This window comes from Dendrobates tinctorius, unplaced genomic scaffold, assembly GCF_039654945.1.
Source record: "Dendrobates tinctorius isolate UK_male_01 unplaced genomic scaffold, ASM3965494v1 ptg000184l, whole genome shotgun sequence".
NCBI classification, from domain to species: domain Eukaryota; kingdom Metazoa; phylum Chordata; class Amphibia; order Anura; family Dendrobatidae; genus Dendrobates; species Dendrobates tinctorius.
The window spans coordinates 16,468,823-16,489,606 of record NW_027361851.1 but is presented as its reverse complement, the minus strand read 5'-3'; the positions used below and the strand labels follow the sequence as shown (position 1 = coordinate 16,489,606).

At 45.7% G+C, this 20,784-nt stretch overlaps 1 protein-coding gene across 1 annotated transcript in view; it reads left to right on the top strand.

Moving 5' to 3' along the window:
- The first annotated feature begins 10,529 nt into the window (after positions 1-10,529).
- LOC141055140 (serine/threonine-protein kinase SBK2-like) overlaps positions 10,530-20,784 on the top strand; it is a 183,114-nt gene continuing 172,859 nt past the window's right edge. The window contains exon 1 of the mRNA XM_073552121.1: positions 10,530-10,572. The gene's annotated coding sequence lies outside the window, so the exon portion shown is untranslated. The remainder of the gene's footprint in view (positions 10,573-20,784) is intronic.

Genomic DNA, 20,784 nt, shown 5'->3' with positions numbered 1-20,784 from the left:
CTTTCTTGACCTACTCATAGTGTCTGGGAGGGTGAGCTGGACTTGAGAGCTGCATTTGGTGGAAGTAGCGGTGGACGGTGGACAGGGCGGACTGAGAGAGGGTTGATGATGGTGATGGAGTTGGAGTTCTTTCTAATGGCCTAGATTCAGTCTTTCGTTGATGTAACAGTGGGATTCCCTGACTGATGTGGCCTTGCAACGACACCTCAACATTTGCTGCTGTGCTAACTGATGAGCTTACAGTGGGGGAAACAATGTAGCGTTGCTGACTACCTTCTTTGTGATCAGTTGCACATGTGGTACTTGAGGTTTGGTGTTGTGTCCACGCTTGCAAGTGCATGCTGGTTAAATGTCTAAGCATGCAACTGGTGTTCAAATTTTTTAGATTTTTCCCTCGGCGCACTTCTTTCAGATAACCTTGGCCTGATCATGAGGATTTTGTTCAAAAAAGTGCCACACTGCACTCTTCCTACTTTGGCAGACATTTTGCGGCCTAGCACGCTGTGGTATTTTGACCCTCTGGACAAGCTGTCCAGCAACTCTTTTGATTTTTGGAACCTGTCTTTGGAGTGCTCCGGGCCTGCCAGATAACAGCTGTTGCGATGTCGATGTCTGCTGTGGATGCTCCTCCTCCTCATCTGAGCTATTTGAAGCAGCACCCTCTTCCCCCAATGGATGCCAATCTGGGTCAACAACTGGGTCATCCATCACCTCCTCTTCAATGTCATGTGCACCTTCCTCTGTGTCACCGTTTATGGTGGTATAGTGTGCGGGAAGGGGCACCTGAGTCTCATCAGGGTCAGAATGTGGCTCTGTACACTGCGAGGACAAAGTAGTGCTCTGAGTGAATGTACCAGCAGAATCATCTATCAGTGGCTGTGCATCAGTACACTCCATGTCAGATTCATCTTTGCCTGGGTAATTCATGATTTGACTTGATAACCCAGGCATGGTATGTGAAAACAGCTCCATGGAGTAATCTGTAGTGTGGCCTGCCGCATCCTTCAATTTTGGTTGGTGTGAAGGACACAAGGAAAGGTGTGGCTCATGAACATGAGCCTCCAATGATGACTCAGTGCTTTTATTTTTTTAAAACTTCAGAAGAGGAGGTGATAGAGCTGGAGGCTGAGTCGGCAATGTAAGCCAAAACTTGTTCTTGAAGCTCCGGCTTTAAAAGCGGTTTACCTACTCCCAGAATAGGGAGCCTTCGAGGCCTTGTGGAGCCAGACGATGATGCAGGCTCATCACCTCCTGCATTAGGTGCTATTTTGCTTTTGCCACTACCAGCAGATCCACCACCAACACCATCATTACCAGCTGCCAACCCCCGCCCACTTCCACAGACTCTTCCACCACACTTCCTCATTTTTGGGGAAAATGTACCCAAAAAACCACCAACTGTATGGTACTGTAAAACAAGGTACAAGGTGTATATAGTAGTGGGGAGAATTGGAATCTCTGTAGACTTCAGGACACAGTTGGTATAATACTTATGTATGGTATAAGGACTTCAATGGCGTAGGGCAATGACGGCAGAGACACGTTTAGTGAAGGAAGTGATTTATATATAATTGTGCATAATAAACGTGGAAATACGTAACGGGTTCAGAGCACAGACATACAGCAGCACATAGCAAAAGGTTCAGCAAGGATGGTAAGTTATTAAGAGTCACTGAGTACGGAATATAACTGGGTATTGCAGGCAAAGTCCAGAGTATAACAAATGTCCAGCAGGATAATGTTCAGCGGGCACCGGGTAACAGCTACTAACCAGTATAGCAAACAGAAGTCCAGTTGTAGCGAGCCTCTGGTATGATGAGTCCGGTGGAGATCCAGTAAGGGGACCTTCAGTGGGCAACAAACTCTAACCGGTTACGGTAGCCAGAAGTCCAGCAGTATCCAGAGGTCCAGAGAGGTGAAGTTTCAAGCAGGAAGCAGGGTTGTTCCAGAGTCACAAGATCTGGGAGAGTGGCAGGGCAGGAGCACACCAGGAATCAATATACTCAAGCGATTTGCTTGTGCTTAGGGGCGGGTTTTTATGCAGCTGGGGAGGAAGTGATGTAAACGAAAACTCCATCTTAAATAAGGGCAGCTAAGAGGAAGTGATGCGACAGGACCGAAAACTCCATCTTAACCAAGGGCAAAAGTTCATTCAAAACAGACCGGAAAGTCCTAGGATCCTGACAGTACATCCCTCCCAAAAAACGGCCTCAGGACGGAACAGGACCGGGCTTGTCCGGGTACCTCCGATGGAACTGAGCAATCTTCCTAGATGCGTTGATGTTGTCAACGGGTTCCCAGGAGTCGTCCTCGGGTGAATAGCCTTGCCAGCGAACCAGGTATTGCAGCCGTCGCCGATGGAGACGGGAGTCGAGAATGGCCTCAGCGACAAATTCTTCTTGGCCATCTACCATCACCGGGGGAGGCGGTGGTACAACACGTCCCTGAAAGGTATTAGGAGTTACCGGTTTGAGCAGAGAAACATGAAAGACCGGGTGTACCTTCATAGTCCGTGGTAACTTCAGCCGACAGGCCACGGAGTTCACAATCCCGGAGATCCTGAATGGGCCGATGTATTTTTGCCCCAGCTTCTGTGAAGGGACACCAAGCTTCAGGTTTTTGGTGGACAACCAAACAGAGTCCCCTACCTGGTACGAAGGTGCCGGTCGCCTGTGAGCGTCTGCCGAGTCCTTGTAACGTCGCTGAGCAGTTGTCAAGGTGTCTTTCAGGACCTCCTGAACTCGTTGCAACTCCGTTACCCTGTCTCCAACCGCGGGTACAGGGACTGCGACCGGTGACCTAGGCAGAATATTTGGATGGTAACCCAGGTTTGCAAAAAAGGGTGTTACCTTCGTGGAACTACTCTGGGTGTTGTTGTAGGAGAATTCTGCCAGAGGAAGGAGCTTCACCCAATCGTCCTGTAGATGGCTCACGTAACATCTCAGGTATTGTTCCAGGGTCTGGTTGGTCCGTTCCGTCTGTCCATTCGTCTGAGGATGGTAGGCAGAAGATAGACACACATTAATTTGGAGTGCAGAACAAAACCCCTTCCAGAACCTAGAGGTGAATTGAACACCTCGGTCAGAGATGATCTGATCCGGGACCCCGTGTAAACGAAATACGTTCCGTACTACCAGGTCAACAGTCTCTGCGGCCGAGGGGAGGCCAGTACAGGGGATGAAATGGGCGGCTTTGGTCAACCGGTCTACCACTACAAGGATAGTAGTGCTGCCACTTGATGGAGGCAGATCCACAATAAAATCCATGGAGATGGACCCCCAGGGGCGAGACGGCACGGGTAAAGGCTGGAGGAGGCCTGTAGGAGCCATACGAGGGACCTTGCACCGGGCACAGATCACACATGATGTGACGTAGTCTTTCACGTCTTTCATACAGGTGGGCCACCAGAAGAACCGGGTCAAGAACTCCTGAGTTTTTTGTACTCCCCTATGTCCTGCCACCGTGGAGTCATGAACCAATTTAAGGACTCGAAGTCTTACAGCCTCTGGGACATACAGGCGACGTTCTCGTAACCACACACCATTCCGAAGAACAAGTGCCACATCGCTCGGGGGGGCAGCAAGGAATACATCACCATCATAGGCCTGCTTGATGTCCTTCCATAAGTCCTGGTCCTGGATCACTCCGATGAAGTTGGAATCAGACAACACGGTTTGAGATGATGATGAAGGCACAGGGTCCGAGGTGTGGAGACGGGATAAGGCATCAGCCTTTCCGTTACGGGAACCTGGTCGATATGTGACAACAAAATTAAATTGATTAAGAAAAAGGCTCCACCTGGCTTGCCGTGGGGACAGACATCTGGCAGATTTCAGAAATTCCAGGTTGCGGTGATCTGTGAGTACCACCACTTGTTGTGCCACTCCCTGTAAGTGGTGCCGCCATTCTTTGAAAGCAGACACGATCGCTAGCAACTCCTTGTCTGCAACATCATAATTCCTCTCCGCAGGGGACAACCGTCGAGAAAAGAAAGCACATGGGTGCAGTAAAGCTTTGTCCCCAGTTCTCTGGGACAGAACTGCTCCCAGAGCATAATCAGAGGCATCGACTTCTACAAGGAACGGAAGTGAGGGGTCTGGGTGAATCAGAATTGGTGCTGATGTAAAACAAACCTTGAGATGGTCAAAAGCCTCCTGAGCCTGGACGGACCACACAAACCTCTGACCCTTCTTGGTTAATGCGGTAATAGGGCGGACAATTTCTGAGAAATTACGGATGAAACGCCTGTAGAAGTTGGCAAATCCGACGAATCGTTGCACCTCTTTGATGGTACCCGGTACCGGCCATTCCAGTATTGCTTTTATCTTGCTGGTTTCCATATTTAGACCCTGTGGAGAAATGACATACCCTAGAAATTGAATATTAGTACAATGAAATTCACATTTCTCAAGCTTGATGTACAGGCGGTTATCACGTAGGCGAGCAAGGACCGTCTTGACATGCTCTTGATGTTCCTGTAAAGAATTAGAATAAATCAAAATATCGTCCAGGTAGATGACCATGAACTGGTCCATAATGTCCCTGAATATATCGTTCACCAAGTGTTGGAATGCTGCGGGGGCGTTGCAAAGGCCGAAGGGCATGACTAAATACTCAAAATGTCCGTATCTACACCTGAATGCTGTCTTCCATTCGTCCCCTGGACGGATACGGAGCAGGTTATATGCCCCTCGGAGATCTAACTTGGTGAAAATTGTAGCCTGTTGGACCCTTTCTAATAATTCGGGGATCAGGGGCAATGGGTACCGGTTCCGGATGGTGATCTTGTTGAGCTCCCGGTAATCTATGCAAGGGCGCAGAGTTCCTTCCTTCTTCTTTACAAAGAAGATGGGTGCCCCTGCGGGTGAGGTAGAGGGACGAATGAAACCCTTGGCAAGATTCTCATCAATATATTCTTTTAGGGCGTGTAGTTCAGGGGCCGCCAACGGGTACACATGTCCAAACGGTATCTCCACTCCGGGTAATAAGTCTATAGGACAATCGTAAGGTCTATGTGGGGGGAGCTGATCAGCATTTTGTTTATTGCAGATGTCAAGAAAGTCATGATAGACCGGGGGCAGAACGGGTACCTGTACATTGTCCTCCATAGCATGCGTTGTTGGAGCCAGTTCAGTTGGTCTTACGGCAGGAGCAGTCTGGGATGGGAAGGAAATCTCTTTTGTCTCCCAGTTGATGACTGGATTGGTAGCCCGAAGCCAGGGGATTCCTAAAATGACTGGAAAATGTGGAGATGAAATTAACATAAAGACAAGAGTCTGCTGCTGACCTGGTTTGATCATACATTCGAGGGGTACAGTCTCTTTATCCTCGGGTCCGGAAGTCAATGGGGACCCGTCCACGGTTTCCATGGTAACTGGTGATGCTCTCTGTTGAGACGGGATACCGTGTTTCCTAGCAAAAGAGAGATCCATGAAATTCCCCCCAGCCCCAGAGTCAATCATTGCAGCCGTAGGAATTAGCTGTTTCTTCCATTTTATTTGTATAGGGAGCGAGCAGTGGGTGGATCTCCCTTCAGGGTCCTTAGCTGCAGTGGATAGTACTGTGGAGGGAAATACCGCATCCAGGTGGGAACTAGCTTCGGAGGCTTCGGATTCTATGTCGGTATTATCATATTCGGCTACAGCCGCCAAGATTTTATTGGAACGATTAGGACGCCTTGGACAGTCAATAAGGAAATGGTCTGATTTGCCGCAATAAAAACATAGCCGTTCACGGAGCCGATGTTCGCGGCGTTCCTGGTTCTCTCGGTTTTGTACAGAGTCCACTTGCATGGGAACCTCCGCAGGCTCTCGTGGTGTCTTAGGAACAGGTTCCCTGGTAGGTGACGGAAAGTCAGGTACCCGGTTAAGTGCTGCCCATCTTTCCTGTCTGCGCTCTGTTAAACGGGTATCAATGCGCACACAGTGTTGAAGGAACAGGTCAAGATCATCGGGTGATTCGGCACGGGCTAACTTGTCATTGATGGCACCGGACAGTCCCTTTTAAATACCGACAACAACGCATTGTTACCCCAGTCAGTGTCCACCACCAGTCTTTTGAAGTCGGTGACATATTCAATCACAGGCCGCTTGCCTTGCCGTAAAGAAAGGAGAGCCGTTTCAGCAGTATTACGGCGGTTCGGATCGTCGAACATCTGTGCCATAGCTGTTAGAAGATCCTCTAAGCAGTTCAACCGCACGTCCCTGGTCTCAATCATCGGGTTAGCCCAGGCCAGGGCACGTGAAGTCAGCATCATGATTATGCATAATACTTTAGATCGATCCGATCGGTAATAGTCAGTATTCACATCAAAGAATAGCATGCACTGATTAATGAAGCCACGGAACTGACTGCGCTCACCATTAAAGCGGAAGGGAGGTAATTTAGGCATACTGGGAGCAAATCTGGGCGAGGTACGGTCGGCCACCTGAGCCTCCACCTTGCCTTGTAGCTCCTGCATAGCTGTACCCAGGAACTGGTGGTTATGATTCAGCCGTCCCTCGATATCTCCAAGCCTGGCGTGCACAGCATCCATGTCCTGCTGTAAGGAGTGGATCATGGAGTATAGCTGATCTAATCGTGCCTCTGACATTGCCCCAGCGAAGTCCTCTAAAAAGGGCTTGAGTATAATATAATACTTATGTATGGTATAAGGACTTCAATGGCGTAGGGCAATGACGGCAGAGACACGTTTAGTGAAGGAAGTGATTTATATATAATTGTGCACAATAAACGTGGAAATACGTAACGGGTTCAGAGCACAGACATACAGCAGCACAAAGCAAAAGGTTCAGCAAGGATGGTAAGTTATTAAGAGTCACTGAGTACGGAATATAACTGGGTATTGCAGGCAAAGTCCAGAGTATAACAAATGTCCAGCAGGATAATGTTCAGCGGGCACCGGGTAACAGCTACTAACCAGTATAGCAAACAGAAGTCCAGTTGTAGCGAGCCTCTGGTATGATGAGTCCGGTGGAGATCCAGTAAGGGGACCTTCAGTGGGCAACAAACTCTAACCGGTTACGGTAGCCAGAAGTCCAGCAGTATCCAGAGGTCCAGAGAGGTGAAGTTTCAAGCAGGAAGCAGGGTTGTTCCAGAGTCACAAGATCTGGGAGAGTGGCAGGGCAGGAGCACACCAGGAATCAATATACTCAAGCGATTTGCTTGTGCTTAGGGGCGGGTTTTTATGCAGCTGGGGAGGAAGTGATGTAAACGAAAACTCCATCTTAACTAAGGGCAGCTAAGAGGAAGTGATGCGACAGGACCGAAAACTCCATCTTAACCAAGGGCAAAAGTTCATTCAAAACAGACCGGAAAGTCCTAGGATCCTGACAGTTGGATTCTGTCAGGCCCTGTTTATTTTACACCGCAATGTGACAGGCAGATTCTGGATGGTGTAATAAAGGTGGATAGAGGACTGTGGAGAATTGGAATCTCTGTAGACTTCAGGACACAGTTGGATTCTGTCAGGCCCTGTTTATTTTACACCGCAATGTGACAGGCAGATTCTGGATGTTGTAAGAAAGGTGGATAGAGGACTGTGGAGAATTGGAATCTCTCTACACTTCAGGACACAGTTGGATTCTGTCAGGCCCTGTGTCTATAACACAGCAATGTGACCGGCAGAAATTGCCTAGTGTATGACAAACTACAAGGTGTATATAGAATTGGGCAGAATTGGAATCTCCCTAGAGTGTAGGTCTGTAAGAACGGAACAAGTCCTCGACTTATCCTTACAGAGCGACACACAGATAGCTTCACTGTGGCCGTGATAACAGCCGTTACATGGTACTGAGAGAGGAGCGTGCACATACACCGCTGTCCGGTATATGTAAAATTGTCAAGCTCCGTGTTTTTTAAGTATACGGACTGACACATGCTGTCTCTCTATAGTTTTGAATGTGATCAAACAGCAAATATATTTCACTGTTTGAAAGCTAGACAAAACTAGAAGGTGCAGGTCTATAAGAACGGAACATGTCCTCGACTTATCCTTACAGAGTGACACACAGATAGCTTCACTGTGGGTGTGATAACAGCCGTTACACGGTACTGTGTGAGAAGTGTGCACCGCTGTATGGTGTGAAAAAATGCACGCTCTATACCTCACCAGGACAAAAAAAAAAAATTGGGATTGCTTTTAAAAAAGCAGTTTGCAGAGCAGTGGGTAAACAGCAATGCAGCCGTCAGGAAGCCTTAGAAGGCAGCCTAACAACCAACACCGCTGATCCAGCAAAATATAGCCTCCACTTGCACTGCACACACAGTGACTGGTGTGTTGCACAGGCAAAATCGCTAGCAGCAGAAGCAGTTTTTGGTGTCTTCTTCCCTGCCTAACGCTCTGCCTTCAAAATCAGCAGCAGCTCTCCCTATTCTGTGATCAGCATGAGTAACATGGCGGTCAGCGTGCACACTCTTTTATACCCCCTGTGACGCCCACCAAAGCAAGCCAATCACTTGCATGCCCTTCTGAAAGATGGTGGTGACCCCTGTCTATGTCATCACGTTGCCCACAGTGTCCGTGGATCCTGATTGGCTAAAAAAGAGCGCAAAACAAACTTTTGAAACGCGACTTTGGCGCTTAAGTCGCCGACCTCGTGGCCGACCTAATCCTAGGGTCGGGTTTCGTTTCATGAAACCCGACTTTGCCAAAAGTCGGTGGCTTTTGAAATTTTTTGACACGTTTCGCTCAACTCTACAACATGCTATGGTGATACAAATAATTTCAGTATATTACTACATAGAGGTCTGAAAGTTTAAGAAGCAAACCTTAATTTCTATCACCCTACTGATGGCTTAATGAAAAGAAACCTTTGTCTTGTGGAGCAAATAGTATTTTATTATACGTATCTTCCATCAGAATAGTCTACTTCTACAGGAATGACTTACACTGGCTTATAGAGTTTGATGTCTGAAGCAGTTGTTTTGACATTTTGCTTAGCTGGAAATATACAGATGAATAAAATAATAACAAAGTTTCATGCAATAAAACAATTTACCCGTATAAGAGAATTGGCCAAAAGTGCAGAAAGACATGTTATTGTACAAGCAGTTTATAAATAGAAAGTTTTCATCACTTGACTTTAGCACTTAACATATGGGCAAACAGCTAATTATCTACATGTACTATTATGAAAGAATTCCTGGATTGCTTCTTACATTCCCAGTTCTTAGTCCTCCACGTGACAGTTCAGTGAACAGTAGCACAAGTTCCTTTTATATCTGACAAGCATGCTTACTTCTTCCAGGAATGATCCTATGACTAAAAGCAGAGGATACGCATCAAGGTTTGCGTGCTAATCTTTCACATTTCTATAGAGCAATATATAAGATATAGAGGGGCAATAAAATAACATGATATTACTGGGCAGAATATAAAACAAATGGTAGAGATATCTCACTTGAATTTTATAACATATAGGGTTACTAACATGATATGCTAATTTATACATTAGCACTAAAGCACTTGTGCAGTTTTTTCCATTATTCATATAGTACTAGATAGAAATAAGGAATAACCAAACATATATCTGATTATTGAAGCCCAGTGATTGGAACATATTTGCCAACGATACAGCGTAAAGTGCATTATACTTATCTAGTGTTTAATATGTTTTATTTATGACATATATTTCAATCACAGGGCAACATGCTTGACATTTTCATTTTCAGTTTTATGAGAAAACTGAAGTCAACTCAGCCAACATTTATACTTCCAAAATCAGGGCCAGATAAATTACTATAAAGCAACACTCAGGGTATTTTGCTTTACTCAGTGCAGGGCCAAAGAGGCAGTGTAGGCTTTCAGTCATGTTCGTGATTCATGCACTCACTTGGCATAATTCAGTGTATCCATTTTTATTGGAGTGTTCCTTTAATATATTCTTAGTCATTACATAATAAAGATGGCTACAATTAATGTCAAGCTGTTCTTGCTTCTCGAAATTGTTAACTCAATACAACCTTAATATGCAAGTATATTAATTAAAGACAAAACACAGTATAATTATCCTCCACATCCCAATATGATTTTTTTCTACAGCAGAGTGATTAAGCGCCCCAAGTCAGATTAATTTTAATTAAATACAGGAGAGCATTTCTGGATTTGGAAATGTAGCCTTAGCTTCCAAGAAAATAACACCTTTTTACAAACATACACTTTGGACAAAAGTCTGATATTAATAAAATTATGGAGCCTAGGAATCACACTTTATTATGGACAAAAAAAAAAATTTTAGTTTATATATTATTTCTTAATTGATTTAGATTTTTTATTTGGATTGATTTATTTTTTTATATTTATTTATATCTTTATTATACGCAAAGTACTCAAAATTTAATCTGTTAATATTTTATAGATATTTTTCCAAAACTGGTTGTGCAACAGTTAACTTGACATGAAATCGGAACTGAGACACAACATCCCTTTAGCCCTTTGGCAAATGCAGTAGCGTTAGTCAGTAAAATTGGCAAAGAACCAGAATGTACGCATAGAAAGATAGATTGAGGCCACTTTCATGAACAGACAGTCGGCAGCACAAGTCATACACAGGCAATTCATCAGGTGAAAAGGTGAGAAAATGGACAGGTAACAAACAGCTGATCACTTTCATGTCTTTGAAACTTACAGATTCATTAGGTTTAAGATTGCTTCCTAGTTGTGAAGTAAGGTTAGAGAAGTTTTCCTTTTATAAAGTTCCTCAAACATAGAGGTAATTATACTGGATAGCTTTGTAATAAGCCAGAGCACATTACTATGGATTATCTGCCTTCATTTAACAAAGTTCTTTAAATTAGTTAAAAGATCAATTAATTGAAGTCACTGTCAAGGTCAAAGGGGCATAGAAAGTGCGAATTTTTAAACATTGCACACTTAGAAAATAACTTCATACCTATCATTTCCCTTTTCATTTTGTTTATTATTAAACTAAATTTGTCTCACCAAATTTTATTTATGTATTCTACATTATGTGGCATCTCCAATAGAAATGTTTGTGTTTGTGAGGCTAAGCAAGTAAATGCAGATGATATGTTGCTATCCATAAATGCATCAATAATGTCTAAATTTAATGAACCATTTAATACGGTGTTTTTGTTGTTGTTCTCATTCATATTTGAATTCTCTTGTTTTACTTTATAATTTAATTTCTCTTGTTCCATTTTATAAATACACAAGTGCTTGCAAAATTAGTAATAGTAACAATTTAACTCTGTTTATTTTGCCATAGAATGTACAGTTTTATAGAAACTGATTTCTGTTTTTAAATTATTTGCAGTTGTTATTTTAAAGTCTGAAATGTAAAAAAAAATCTATTTATCCAAGGAGATTTGCAAGATTTTATTAAAATTTGACTAAGAGTAGGCAACAATCTAAAATAAAAATAAATATGCATTACTTGGCCCTTTTAAATCACCTACACTACTGGAATAATCCTCCTGTGGTTCTCACCTGCACTGGAAATAATGAGTCCCACTCATCACTCATCTGACTGCTACAACCAGTAAGTGGACTTGGCGGTGACAAATGCATGTATGGCACATGATCGCTGAGGCCTGAAATCTAATGCAGCAGCTGGATGACTGATGTATGAGCAATCTTTACTTACAATACTTGCAGGGATCAAGGAAAATAAATAAATGGTGGGAAGTACCAATGGTCAGACCATCAGCAATCGGGCCATGATCCCCTATACTGTAGATAGGGAAAAATGTCTAAACTAGAAACATGTGCTTTTAGTTATTATAAAATTGATAAATTATAAATTATTGCCTGCAAATTATGCTCTATAAAATAAAAGATTAAGTATAAAAATGTTAATGTCAAACAAGTTTCTATAACATATTCCAGGCAGCGTATGATGTAGAGGAGACTCCGGAGTGTAGGTCCACCGGTATGGTCTAAGCACCATGTCGTCATGCTAGCATGACCATGCTTTTACTATGTGCACCTCTGTGTCAGTTTAACCTCTTTGAAACAATAATGTTATGAATGTCTACTAGAACTTTAAAGGTACTTTAGTAAAGTTTTTTGCATGTATTCCACAGCACGTGAAATCAAGCTTTTTACAATGATTGTCTCTAATCAAACATTTTCAGGGTCACAGATGCCAACTTGTGAGACTTCTTTTAGTCAGTCAAAACTCTAAAATACATGCCAATTAATAGAAAATAAAGTAAATGCAACTGCTTTACACTGTGGTATTAGTAATGCTGGCAGCAGGGTAAGCACATAGAAGCAAATTTACTTGCTACTGCCAACTGGCTGTAATGCCATGCAGTAGCCTGAGAAATTGAATTAATTAAAATGAACCTGTAAGCAGGGAAATGGTGTTTGAAATTGTTAATCACAGACTAGGGGCTGTAGGTATGACTTACAGCTGAATATCATGAATACATCCAACATTGGCTCCCTGCACCAGAACAGGATACAGTCGAGATTATTATAAAAATGATTTTCCATCACAGCAAAGACTGTATTCCACTATCAATCACATATCTTTCACTGAAGGGTGTACTCACTTATCAGCTTTAGATCAGATAGTGTCTCATTCTGTAGTACATGTCCCACTGAGCATGTGAACAGTCCTGTACATTTGTGAAGTCAGAATCTAATTTTATATTAATTTCTGACAGTCGGCAAAATAGTCTGTAGTACTCTTTTCTCAAATGGTGTGATTTTTCAATTTTCCTGTTTGTGTGCATATGGTGAAAAAGACCTGCACTCTTTTGGGATGGAGTTTGCAACCATGAATGTTAGGCTATGTGAACACGTTGCGGATTCTGCTGCGGAAACGCAGCAGTTCTGCAGACATGGTACAGTACCATGTAACCCTATGGCTTTTCAAAACCGCTGTGCTCACGCTGCGTTTTTTTCCGCGCGGTTTTGCTGCAGTTTACAAACCGCAGCATGTCAATTGTTTGGCTATGTGCACACGTTGCGGATTCTGCTGCATTTCCGCAGCAGTTTTGGCCCTGCGGAAATGCAGCAGATCCGCAGACATGGTACAGTACCATGTAACCCTATGGCTTTTCAAAACCGCTGTGTTCACACTGCAGTTTTTTCCACGCGGTTTTGCTGCGGTTTACAAACCGCAGCATGTCAATTGTTTGGACGGATTCCGCAGCGGTTTCACACCTTTAACATAGAAGAGGTGTGAAACTGCAGGGCTAAACCGCAGGCTAAACCGCAGGAAAAGCCCAGGTCACTTTACCTGTGGTTTTACCTGCGGATCCACGCGGGAAAACCCGCAGGTGAATCTGCAACATGTGCACATAGCCTTAGGCCTGTTTCACACATCCGTTTTGTAGCTCAGTTGAAATCCGCCAAAATGGCGGAAAACGGATCCATTGGCGGATTGAAACAAACATGTGTCACCGGACCGTTATTTTGACAGATCCGGATAAGGCAGAAATTTAGAGGAAACCATGCCGAGAGAGAGAGAGATTTTTTTCAGCCGCCAGAACCGAGTTTAGGGTTAAATTTGTGGCTGAGTGAATTCCTCCGGGCATGCACACTGTAGAATGTGGATCCGGCCGCCCGAAAAAAAGTTTCATTGTCCGTCCGGGCAAGTCGGCGGACGCCAAAATTTTGGCGTATCCATATAAAAATGGATACAACGGATGACCATCCGTCAAGATCCGCCAGTAAGGCAACTCAATGGGGAAAAAAAACGGATCCGCCAAGAAAAATGGCGTATCTGTTTTTTTAGCAAAACGGCGGATTTTGACTGATGGTGACAGACGGATGTGTGAAAGAGGTCTTAGATATGGGGTTTAGCTAAATTGAAGAAAATATCTGCGTTCCAATACCATTAGCTGGTTCTTTGGAAGTAAATCTTGAATATGTCCCGCTGGGTTCCAGTAACGTCAGTTGGTTCCAGGCACAGCCTTTGGCTTAGGTGCCTCCTTCTCGGTATCCGAGTTCCACCAACGTCTGCTGGTCCTTGGTAGTGCTTTCTGGCACAGGTACCTCCTGCTTAGTAACCGGGTTCCAGTACCATCAGCTGGTCCTCGGTAGTTCCATTGGCTCTTGTACCTTCAGCTACCCATCCAGGTTCCAGTACCGTCAGCTGGTTCTCAGCAGTTCCTCAGCCTTCTTGTACCTTCTGCTACATTTCCAAGTTCAAGCTTTTTGAAATGGCTTTTGGTAATCACTCTGGATCTCTCTGATGACGACCCTAAAGACGACGACCCTGAAGACCACCCCGAGAAGACCAAGAAGATGACCCTGAAGAAGATGACCAAGAGGACAAAGAACAAGAAGACAACCACCAAGATACAGAAGAACAAGAGACAGAAGACCAAGAAGCAGAAGAACAAGAAGCTGCAGAACAAAAAGCAGAAGAACATTAAGCATATGACTAAAAATCAGAGCAAAACATATTATCTAAATTATAAGCAGAAGAAGACTAAGCAGTGTATGGGATGAGTCCGTTCCTCCTCGTGGTGCCCCTGGAAAATACCTGCTGCTGCAGGCAAAACTGAACGTGGGCAAATCCTGTTGTAAATCTTTTGTGACAGGCAGAACGGAAGGTGTAATCTTCAAACTTTTATAGATAACAACTACAGGAATGCCTGTCACAAATAAGAACATGATGAAGAAGAAGAGTATGAAGAAGATGAAGAACTAAAATATGAAGAATAATAATACTTGAATAAGAAGAATATGAAGAATGTAAAAAAAAGAGTAATATGAAGAAGGTGAAGAAGAAGATGAATAAGGTGAAGAAGAAGTTGATGAAAAAGATGCTGCTGCTGAGGATGATGAAGGAGAAAGTGTGGGAGAAGTAAAAAAGAAGGTGAAGAGCATGGAAGTAGTGAAACATAAACATCTGACAAAATATAAAAAAGCTTAACATAGTCAATATCTTTGTAACTCTGAACGTCTTAAAAAAAATTAATTCCTGCTATTCCATTTGATTGGGCTAAACCTCTATGGCTTTAATGTCTCCTCCACCTCCCCCAATACATTCTACATTATTCTTAGTTGTTTTACTTCATGTAGAATTAACCTACAAGGAAAGCAAGGGTTTTTTTTCATTCCAATATTTGTGTCCCATTGACTTGCATTGGTTTCCGGTATCGGAATCGGCGATATCCGATATTTTGGGGGTATCAGTCCGATCCAATCCGATATTTCCCGATATCGGAAGGTATCGCTCAACACTAATCAGCAGTGACAGAGGCAGAAGTAATTTAATTAGTCCTTTCAAAGTAAATAGAGACTATTGCCTTTTGGAAGTGCATTGAGCAGCAAGGTGGTGTGCTGGTAAAAGGGGAAAAAAAAAAAAAAAACTCTTTTAAATCTTCTGCCTGAGCGAGTGTGAACGAGCTGAGTGTGACCTGAGCATAAGTGCGAACTGTGGTAAGTGTGTGACTTGAGATTCAGTGACTTTGGATTCAGGGAGTTTCCAAGGGAGGTCTTACTGAATTGCTGTTATATTATATTAATACATTTTTTTTTTTTTTAATTTATTTTTACTTATCTTATTGTCTGGTGCAATCCCCATTAGGATGTGCTCCACTATTGCCAATGCCATCCAGTGCACGTCTTGCCGCATGAATGAAATCCTTGAACAGCCGGTCGAGGGTGCATACTGCTGTGCAAGATGTGAGCACGTTGTGCATTTGGAAGCCCAGATAATGGATCTAAATGTGCAGCTGGCAACACTGAGATCCATAGACAATATGGAAAGGAGTCTTCTGCTCACTGAGCAGATGCTCAATGGGATAGATGAAGGGGGGGGATGCTAGGTTGGAGCTGCAGGACAGTGAAGCAGCTAGCTGGGTGACAGTTAGAAGGCGGGGTAGAGGGAAGAGCACCAGGGAGACTAGTCTTGATCTGGCACACCCCAATAAGTTTGCTAAGTTGGCAGATGAGGGGAGTGTTAGTGCAGGAGTAGCACTGCTGCAGCAAGGCATGTCCTCTGAAAGCCGGAGGAGTGTCTGCTCCAGTAAGGGGGGAAATAGGAGAGCAGGGCAGGCCAGACAGGTTCTGGTAGTGGGAGACTCAATTATTAGGGGAACAGATAGGGCAATCTGTCACAAAGACAGGGATCGTCGAACGGTGTGCTGCCTACCTGGCGCTCGAGTCCGACACATCGCTGATCGGGTTGACAGATTACTGGGAGGGGCTGGTGAGGATCCAGTGCTCATGGTGCACATTGGCACAAATGACAAAGTTAGAGGTAGGTGGAAGGTCCTTAAAGATGATTTCAGGGAATTAGGCTGTAAGCTTAAAGCAAGGACCTCCAAGGTGGTATTTTCGGAAATACTTCCTGTACCACGTGCCACGCCAGAGAGGCAACGGGAGATTAGGGAGGTTAATAAGTGGCTCAGGAATTGGTGTAGGAAGGAGGGGTTTGGGTTCGTGCAGAACTGGGCCGACTTCTCAGTTGGCTACAGGTTCTACGCTAGGGACGGGCTGCACCTCAATGGGGAGGGTGCAGCTGTGCTGGGGGAGAAAATGTCTAGAAGGTCGGAGGAGTGTTTAAACTAGGGACTGGGGGGGAGGGTATTCCTTTTATAGGAGGGGAAGACAGTGCAGATAGAGACCTGGGCACAAATAATGACATTGGGGGTGGGGGTGGCATGGGGGTGGGGTTAGAACAGTTAATAATTTAAGAAAGAATAGAGGTACAGAGAGATACATAAAGTGCATGTACACTAATGCCAGAAGCCTCGCCAATAAGATGGAGGAACTGGAGTTAATGTTGTTGGAGCATAATTATGACATGGTGGGGATATCTGAGACATGGCTGGATGAGAGCCATGACTGGGTGGTTAATTTACAGGGCTATAGTCTGTTCAGAAATGACCGAACAAATAAGCGAGGGGGAGGTGTGTGTTTATATGTAAAATCATCCTTAAAACCCATCCTTCGTGATAATATATATGAATCTAATGAAAATGTAGAGTCCCTGTGGGTAGAGATAAGGGGAGGGGGGAAAAATAATAAATTACTGATAGGGGTTTGTGTGACGAACAGCCCACCGCCGTTCGTCCACTTACGGGCGACACTAACGGGAGTCCCGCTGCCACCAAAACGCGACAGACAGCGGACCCTGTGTCACCACTATGTCACAGTCCCACCACTGACACGGGTGTATCAGCGGACGGAGGGGCGTGACACAATGCCGGCACACGGCTATCACAGGCGCAGTGGGGCTTATCTTAGTTATCCCAACACTGGCACCATGTGACCAAAAATATCCAGCAAGCTAATCTCGCTCTACAATTTGCCGCAGGGGGAGTTTAATTTGGATGCCCCACCACTGCTATCAATCTTCCAAGTACTGCGGGGATTTATGTATATCCCACTTTCTCAGTTCCACTTTGGAACTCGCAGCTCTCCGGCGCCCCCCTTACCCTCAGGTCAGTCAGGGAACTGCACCTAGGATAATTAGTCGCCGGACGGGCTGCCTGTTGTGAACCGGCAATTAGGCTTCTGCAGTAAGGGAATTATCAATGCTGTGGCTGAAGCCCCTTACTCAGCAATATAAGACCCTTCTAGACTGCCAGCAAGCCGTAATAGCCGTACACAACGCGCTGCCACCAGTCACGGTTACTTAATTCACAGTGTTAAATTAAGAGGGTCCGTGGCAAACCCCTTGAATTAGTAGCGATTATCTATCAAAGGCGTATAGTTCGATTCTTAGAGCATGGAGACAGATCTAAATAATTTCATTTATTTTCCGAAAGAGGACAGTGATTACAGATAAAAGTTGCTATAAAATTGAGGCATAAAATATGTACAGTACAGGTATAAAATAAAAGTGGAGAAAACAAAGAGATTATACTCACAGTTCCATATTGTTCCTTAGGCAGACCATGCGGCTAAGGTGGGTGGAGGCGGTGCTGCACTTCTCCGCTCATTGGGGTCCTTCTAGCACGACGACTTGAGCTGTTCTGAGCTGGTTTGCCCAGGAAATGCCTTATAGACTTTCCTATGTGACATCACAGAGAGGTGCATTCTGGGTTGATCCCACCTCTCTTATCCAAGTTATGTTTTGGCTACAAAACTTAGATTAGCTATAACTTTATGGGAGAAGCTGGTATGGACTCATCAGTGGTATCATGTTTCCCAGCGTAATGAGCCCATCAAGAAAACATCAAACATCTATGCGATATGACCGTCCATTTGGGCGCAAATCCTATCTCATGTTCTGGACAGGGTAGAACTTCGAAACATACGCGGTCTCGAAGCTGGGACCGCTCAGGTTACAAAAATATGATTTTCATATCTCTAGGGTATTTGGTTCTTATGGTATAGTCTCTCATAGTTTTATTCGTTTCAAACAAAGAAGTTTTTCCCGCTCTGAAGAGGAGAGAAGGCAAATGGTGTGAGGAAGATGGTCTAGCTAATTAACATTCCTGCTCTTCCAGAGGAAGTGGCAGGGTTGATAAAACCTGGGGGGAAGGAATTCCTACTACTGAGAGTTTACAATGTCCTAGGATGGAGGATTTGTTAGCACATTGCAACAGAAAACATATCTTGCAGACATGGTACATCACACCTCCCCCCTTAAGAGGGCGCTAAGGAGGCATTACCTCTCGGTAATCGGCCATGCGCACCTCAGCGGGTTCGCCCCGGCGGGACAACCCATCGGCATTGCCGTTTTCACTGCCCTTCCTGTGTTTTACAGTAAAATCGTACTGTTGAAGGGCAAGGCTCCAGCGGAGCAATCTTCCATTGGTTCCCGACACGGTGTGCAACCAGCTCAGTGGGTTGTGGTCGGTTACCACCGTGAAGGCGCGCCCATACAGGTAGGGCTGCAAACGCTGCAGTGCCCACACCATGGCCAGACACTCCTTCTCGATGGTCGAGTATGCCACTTCCCTCGGCAAAAGTTTCCGGCTCAGGTACAACACGGGGTGCTCTTGGTCCCCCGAGTCGACCTGGCTAAGCACAGCACCGAGGCCAAATTCGCTGGCGTCGGTCTGTACCAGAAACGGGCGACTGCTGTCGACTGCTCTCAACACTGGAGAGTTGCACAGGGCTGCTTTCAAAGCTTGGAAAGCCGCCTCACAGTCATCTGTCCAGTTGACTGTTTGGGGTAGCCTCTGCTTGGTGAGGTCAGTCAAGGGTTTGGCAAGGGCGCTATAGTCCTGTACGAACCGCCTATAGTACCCTGCAGTGCCCAAGAAGGACTTCACCTGTTTCTTGGTCCTGGGGGTGGGCCAGGACACGATTGCGTCCACTTTTTCTGGCTCCGGACTCATGGAACCCCGCCTACCCGGTGCCCCAGGTAGTGGACCTCGCGCATGCCTATCTGGCACTTCCCCGGCTTGATGGTCAGGCCTGCCTGGTGAAGACGCTTGAGCACCTCCTGGAGGTGCTGAAGGTGTTCCTCCCAGGTGGAACTGAAGACGGCAATATCGTCTAAGTACGCCACTGCGTACTCCTCCAGTCCCCGAAGCAGGTGGTTGACCATCCGCTGGAAAGTGGCAGGGGCATTCTTCATGCCGAAGGGCATGACCGTGGACTCGTACAGTCCAAAGGGGGTGATAAAGGCGGATTTCTCCTGCGCCTCAGGGCTCAGGGGAATCTGCCAGTATCCCCGACTCAAATCCATGATGGATATGTAGTTGGCGTTTGTCAACCGCTCGAGCAGATCCTCGATGCGCGGCATCGGGTGGGCATCAGAGGTTGTGATGGCGTTGAGCCCCCTGTAGTCCACGCAGAACCGGGTGGTTCGATCCTTTTTAGGCACGAGGACTACAGGTGAAGCCCACGCACCTTTTGACCGTCGAATCACTCCCAGCCTTAACATCTCATCGACCTCTTGGCGCATGACTTGTTGCACCGTTTCAGAGATCCGATAAGGTGTTCGCCGTAATGGGGCATGATTCCCGGTGTCCACCTCATGAACCGCTAACTCCGTCCTCCCAGGACGGTTGGTGAACACGGGCCGGAAGAGTTCCAGGGTGGCCATCAACTGCAACCGCTGGGACACGGTGAGCGAACCACTTATCTCCATGTCCTCAATGGACCCATTGGCCTTGGCCTGGGCCAGCATGTCCAGGAGGGAATCTTCCTCCCCATCCTCTGGCAGATTGCAGACCGGTAGGACGCAAGCTTCACGTTCGTAGTGCGCCTTCAGCATGTTGACGTGAAAGGCCTTGCGCCTACCCCGAGCATGGTCAAGCGTGACCACGTAGGTGACCGGGTTGAGCTGTTGGTGGACGACGTACGGGCCTTCCCAGGCTGCCTGAAGCTTATCCGTTGGTACCGGGACCAACACCCACACCTTTTGACCCACCTGGTAGGTCCGCTCCCGGGCGTTCTGGTCGTACCAGTGCTTCTGGTCAGCCTGAGCCTGCGTCATGTTGTCATGCACCAACTGCGTCAAGGTCTGCATCTTGTCACGGAAGCGCATGACATAATCCACGATGGACACTTCTGTGGGGTTTGGCTCATCTTCCCAGGATTCTCTTATCAACCCAAGGGGTCCCCGGACTCGCCTGCCATACAGGAGCTCGAAGGGGGATAACCCGGTCGAGGCCTGCGGAACTTCTCTGTAAGCGAACAGCAGGTGTGGGAGGTACCGCTCCCAGTCGCGCCCTTGGGTCTCAACCAGTATGCGGAGCATCTGTTTGAGGGTACCGTTGAAACGTTCACACAAACCATTAGTCTGTGGGTGATACGGACTCGATACCAGCTGCGTCACCTGCATTTTCTCACAGAGAGCCTCCATTAGGCGAGACATGAATTGGGGCCCTTGATCGGTAAGCATCTCCCTGGGAAATCCTACTCTTGAAAAGATGGTCACCAGTGCGTCAGCC